We start from the raw sequence: 6,354 nt of genomic DNA, 5'->3' as shown, positions 1-6,354 counted from the left end.
GGCAAGGGTCAGCCCGCACCCTTCCTGGCAACACCCAAAGGGAACCAAGGCCACTCGCGTCTCTCGCCTTTCATTTTCGACACGAGCGCCTGTGGAGGAACGGCCGGATACAACGTGGGGATTGCCCGCCCTCCAGTCGTTTCAAGAGACCTCTGCCCCGGCCTCTGACCGAGTTGCACAAACCTGGGTGTGCTCAGGCAAGGGTCAGACCACATCCTTCATGGCAACACCCAAAGGGAACCAAGGCCACTCGCGTCTCTCGCCTTTCATTTTGGACACGAGCGCCTGTGGAGGGACGGCCGGATTCAACGTGGGGATTGCCCGCCCTCCAATCGTTCCAAGAGACCTCTGCCCCGGCCTCTGACTGAGTTGCACAAACCTTGGTGTGCTCAGGCAAGGGTCAGACCACATCCTTCCTGGCAACACCCAAGGCAAGCAAGGCCACTCGCGTCTCTCGCCTTTCATTTTCGACACGAGCGCCTGTGGAGGGACGGCCGGATTCAACGTGGGGATTGCCCGCCCTCCAATCGTTCCAAGAGACCTCTGCCCCGGCCTCTGACTGAGTTGCACAAACCTTGGTGTGCTCAGGCAAGGGTCAGACCACATCCTTCCTGGCAACACCCAAAGGGAACCAAGGCCACTCGCGTCTCTCGCCTTTCATTTTGGACACGAGCGCCTGTGGAGGGACGGCCGGATTCAACGTGGGGATTGCCCGCCCTCCAGTCGTTTCAAGAGACCTCTGCCCCGGCCTCTGAACGGAGTTGCACAAACCTTGGTGTGCTCAGGCAAGGGGCAGCCCTCATCCTTCCTGGCAACACCCAAGGCAAGCAAGGCCACTCGCGTCTCTCGCCTTTCATTTTCGACACGAGCGCCTGTGGAGGGACGGCCGGATACAACGTGGGGATTGCCCGCCCTCCAATCGTTCCAAGAGACCTCTGCCCCGGCCTCTGACTGAGTTGCACAAACCTTGGTGTGCTCAGGCAAGGGTCAGACCACATCCTTCCTGGCAACACCCAAGGGAACCAAGGCCACTCGCGTCTCTCGCCTTTCATTTTCGACACGAGCGCCTGTGGAGGGACGGCCGGATACAACGTGGGGATTGCCCGCCCTCCAGTCGTTTCAAGAGACCTCTGCCCCCGGCCTCTGACTGAGTTGCACAAACCTTGGTGTGCTCAGGCAAGGGTCAGACCACATCCTTCCTGGCAACACACAAGGGAAGCAAGGCCACTCGCCTCTCTCGCCTTCAATTTCGGCACGAGCGCCTGTGGAGGGACGGCCGGATTCAACGTGGGGATTGCCCGCCCTCCAGTCGTTTCAAGAGACCTCTGCCCCCGGCCTCTGACTGAGTTGCACAAACCTTGGTGTGCTCAGGCAAGGGTCAGACCACATCCTTCCTGGCAACACACAAGGGAAGCAAGGCCACTCGCCTCTCTCGCCTTCAATTTCGGCACGAGCGCCTGTGGAGGGACGGCCGGATTCAACGTGGGGATTGCCCGCCCTCCAGTCGTTTCAAGAGACCTCTGCCCCGGCCTCTGACCGAGTTGCAAAAACCTGGGTGTGCTCAGGCAAGGGTCAGCCCGCATCCTTCCTGGCAACACCCAAAGGGAACCAAGGCCACTCACGTCTCTCTCGCCTTTCATTTTCGACACGAGCGCCTGTGGAGGGACGTCCGGATTCAACGTGGGGATGGCCCGTCCTCCAATCGTGTCAAGAGACCTCCGCCTTCGGCCTCTGACCGACTTGCACAAACCTGGGTGACGAGCACCGCAGGGCGGCAGAGCCGTCGCACTTGGCCGGGTGGCAGCGGGAAGGACCAGCCTATTCACAATAGCGGCCACCCACTCCCAGAGCCGGTCGTGCGGCACCCGAGGCCGACCCTCGACTCGTAAGAGGCTTTAACGTGTGCTCAGGCAAGGGTCAGCCCACACCCTTCCTGGCGGCACCCAAGGGATCCAGGCCACTCGCGTCTCTCGCCTTCGTTTTGGACACGAGCGCCTGTGGACGGACGGCCGGAGTCAACGTGGGGATGGCCCGTCCTCCAATCGTGTCAAGAGACCCCCCGCACCGGCCTCTGACCGAGTTCCCCAAACCTGGGTGACGAGCAGCGCAGGGCGGCAGAGCCGTCGCACTTGGCCGGATGGCAGCGGGAAGGACCAGCCTATTCACAATAGCGGCCACCCACTCCCAGAGCCGGTCGTGCGGCGCCCGAGGCCGACCCTCGACTCGTAAGAGGCTTTACAGTGTGCTCAGGCAAGGGCCAGCCTACACCCTTCCTGGCGGCACCCAAGGGATCCAGGCCACTCGCGTCTCTCGCCTTCATTTTGGACACGAGCGCCTGTGGACGGACGGCCGGAGTCAACGTGGGGGTGGCCCGTCCTCCAATCGTGTCAAGAGACCCCCGCACCGGCCTCTGACCGAGTTCCCCAAACCTGGGTGACGAGCACCGCAGGGCGGCAGCGCCGTCGCACTTGGCCGGATGGCAGCGGGAAGGACCAGCCTATACACAATAGCGGCCACCCACTCCCAGAGCCGGTCGTGCGGCGCCCGAGGCCGTGCCTCGACTCGTAAGGGGCTTTAACGTGTGCTCAGGCAAGGGTCAGCCCACACCCTTCCTGGCGGCACCCTAGGGATCCAGGCCACTCGCGTCTCTCGCCTTCATTTTGGACACGAGCGCCTGTGGAGGGACGGCCGGAGTCAACGTGGGGATGGCCCGTCCTCCAATCGTGTCAAGAGACCCCCCGCACCGGCCTCTGACCGAGTTCCCCAAACCTGGGTGACGAGCAGCGCAGGGCGGCAGAGCCGTCGCACTTGGCCGGATGGCAGCAGGAAGGACCAGCCTATTCACAATAGCGGCCACCCACTCCCAGAGCCGGTCGTTCGGCGCCCGAGGCCGGCCCTCGACTCGTAAGAGGCTTTAACGTGTGCTCAGGCAAGGGTCAGCCCACACCCTTCCTGGCGGCACCCAAGGGATCCAGGCCACTCGCGTCTCTCGCCTTCATTTTGGACACGAGCACCTGTGGAGGGACGGCCGGAGTCAACGTGGGGATGGCCCGTCCTCCAATCGTGTCAAGAGACCCCCCGCCACGGCCTCTGACCGAGTTCCCCAAACCTGGGTGACGAGCAGCGCAGGGCGGCAGAGCCGTCGCACTTGGCCGGATGGCAGCAGGAAGGACCAGCCTATTCACAATAGCGGCCACCCACTCCCAGAGCCGGTCGTGCGGCGCCCGAGGCCGGCCCTCGACTCGTAAGAGGCTTTACGGAGTGCTCAGGCAAGGGTCAGCCCGCACCCTTCCTGGCAGCACCCAAGGGAACCAGGCCACTCGCGTCTCTCGCCTTCATTTTGGACACGAGCGCCTGTGGAGGGACGGCCGGAGTCAACGTGGGGATGGCCCGTCCTCCAATCGTGTCAAGAGACCCCCCGCCACAGCCTCTGACCGAGTTCCCCAAACCTGGGTGACGAGCACCGCAGGGCGGCAGAGCCGTCGCACTTGGCCGGGTGGCAGCGGGAAGGACCAGCCTATTCACAATAGCGGCCACCCACTCCCAGAGCCGGTCGTGCGGCGCCCGAGGCCGGCCCTCGACTCGTAAGAGGCTTTAGGGAGTGCTCAGGCAAGGGTCAGCCCGCATCCTTCCTGGCAGCACCCAAGGGAACCAGGCCACTCGCGTCTCTCGCCTTCATTTTGGACACGAGCGCCTGTGGAGGGACGGCCGGAGTCAACGTGGGGATTGCCCGCCCTCCAATCGTGTCAAGAGACCTCCACACAGGTCTCTGACCGACTCTTAGAACAGACAGGGAGAGTTTGGCAATTCTGTCAAAAAATTGACAAAGTGTCAAAAATTCGACTTCCAAGAGCTCTCCAGCATGCACTCATACCCGCCATTAGAGTGCTATGCCCGTGGAACCGTTTTTCGGATGCCTTTCAAAAAGGTCCCGCGCCGCCATTTTGTTCTAAAAATCGTGTTCCCAGAAATCTCCGGGTACCCCGCCAACCTCACTGTGTAACAAATGCAAGTGGCACTGAATGGGTCTGAATTTCAAATTTGACTGCATCGCTCTGGAACTCGATCCCCGCAAAACCGTTTGGATTTTTCCCGCTCGGGACTTCCGCGACAGACAAAGTTAAAGTTTTCGGGCTGCAGACACAAAATGACAGTTGGCCATTTGCCGGGCTCAATTCACACAGTTCCTGCGGCACTTCGGAACACATGTTCGGCGCGAGTTTGTGAATCTTTCCCGATGCTTCGGCACTTTCCTCCGCTGACACTTAGAATATTTTTCACACTTTGCTGAAAAATTTTCTAAGTGTTTTTTCCTAAGTTTTTCTGGTTACTGATTTATTATTTTTGATCATTTTTCTAAGTTTTTCTGGTTACTCATTTCTCATTTTCGGGCATTTTTCTAAGTTTTTCTAGTTACTGATTTCTTCTTTTTGGGCATTTTTCTAAGTTTTTCTGGTTACTCATTTCTTCTTTTTGGGCATTTTTCTAAGTTTTTCTGGTTACTCATTTCTCATTTTCGGGCATTTTTCTAAGTTTTTCTAGTTACTGATTTCTTCTTTTTGGGCATTTTTCTAAGTTTTTCTGGTTACTCATTTCTTCTTTTTGGGCATTTTTCTAAGTTTTTCTGGTTACTCACTTCTTCTTTTTGGGCATTTTTCTAAGTTTTTCTGGTTACTCATTTCTCATTTTCGGGCATTTTTCTAAGTTTTTCTAGTTACTGATTTCTTCTTTTTGGGCATTTTTCTAAGTTTTTCTGGTTACTCATTTCTTCTTTTTGGGCATTTTTCTAAGTTTTTCTGGTTACTCATTTCTTCTTTTTGGGCATTTTTCTAAGTTTTTCTGGTTACTCATTTCTCATTTTCGGGCATTTTTCTAAGTTTTTCTAGTTACTGATTTCTTCTTTTTGGGCATTTTTCTAAGTTTTTCTAGTTACTCATTTCTTCTTTTTGGGCATTTTTCTAAGTTTTTCTGGTTACTCATTTCTCATTTTCGGGCATTTTTCTAAGTTTTTCTAGTTACTGATTTCTTCTTTTTGGGCATTTTTCTAAGTTTTTCTGGTTACTCATTTCTTCTTTTTCGGCATTTTTCTAAGTTTTTCTGGTTACTCATTTCTTCTTTTTGGGCATTTTTCTAAGTTTTTCTGGTTACTCATTTCTCATTTTCGGGCATTTTTCTAAGTTTTTCTAGTTACTGATTTCTTCTTTTTGGGCATTTTTCTAAGTTTTTCTGGTTACTCATTTCTTATTTTTGGGCATTTTTCTAAGTTTTTCTAGTTACTGATTTCTTCTTTTTGGGCATTTTTCTAAGTTTTTCTGGTTACTCATTTCTCATTTTCGGGCATTTTTCTAAGTTTTTCTGGTTACTCATTTCTCATTTTCGGGCATTTTTCTAAGTTTTTCTGGTTACTCATTTCTCGTTTTCGGGCATTTTTCTAAGTTTTTCTGGTTACTGGTTTCTTCTTTTTGGGCATTTTTTCTAAGTTTTTCTGGTTACTGATTTCCCAACGTTGGAAATGCATGAAACTCGGCCTGAACACGGTGGCAGGGTCCGCTCTCGAAGGCGAGACCTTCGGCAGAACCACCGGGTCAAATCCGGCTGGGCTAGCCGGCCTCGAGCACTCAAAGTCGGCACGAGCAGTCAAGTTCGCTCCCATCACAGTCTGGACCCTAAAAAAGTCTAAGTGTCACTGGTGACTGATTTGTACTGACTGAATAAAATTCTAAGTGTCGTTGGTTACTGATTTGTAACCACCGGGTCAAATCCGGCCGGGCTAGCCGGCCTCGAGCACTCAAAGTCGGTATGAGCAGTCAAGTTCGCTCCCATCACAGTCTGGACCCTAAAAAATTCTAAGTGTCACTGGTTACTGATTTGTACTGACTCAAAAAAATTCTAAGTGTCGATGGTTACTGATTTGTACTGACTGAAATAAATTCTAAGTGACGTTGTTTACTGATTTGTAACCACCGGGTCAAATCCGGCCGGGCTAGCCGGCCTCGAGCACTCAAAGTCGGTATGAGCAGTCAAGTTCGCTCCCATCACAGTTTGGACCACTTGCCGACTTGGGAAATGCACGAAAATCGGCCCGAACGCGGGGGCCGGTCCGCTCTCAAAGTCGAGACCTTCGGCTGAACCACCGGGTCAAATCCGGCTGGGCTAGCCGGCCCCGAGCACGCAAAACCGGTATGAGCAGTCAAGTTCGCTCCCATCACAGTTTGGATCCTAAAAAATTCTAAGTGTCACTGGTTACTGATTTGTACTGACTGAATAAAATTCTAAGTGTCGATGGTTACTGATTTGTACTGACTGAAATAAATTCTAAGTGACGTTGTTTACTGATTTGTAACCACCGGGTCA

This window comes from Chiloscyllium plagiosum, unplaced genomic scaffold (assembly GCF_037043375.1).
Source record: "Chiloscyllium plagiosum isolate Xiang-an unplaced genomic scaffold, Cpla_swu_hap1 HiC_scaffold_60, whole genome shotgun sequence".
NCBI lineage: Eukaryota > Metazoa > Chordata > Chondrichthyes > Orectolobiformes > Hemiscylliidae > Chiloscyllium > Chiloscyllium plagiosum.
Note: the sequence above shows the minus strand (reverse complement) of the source record.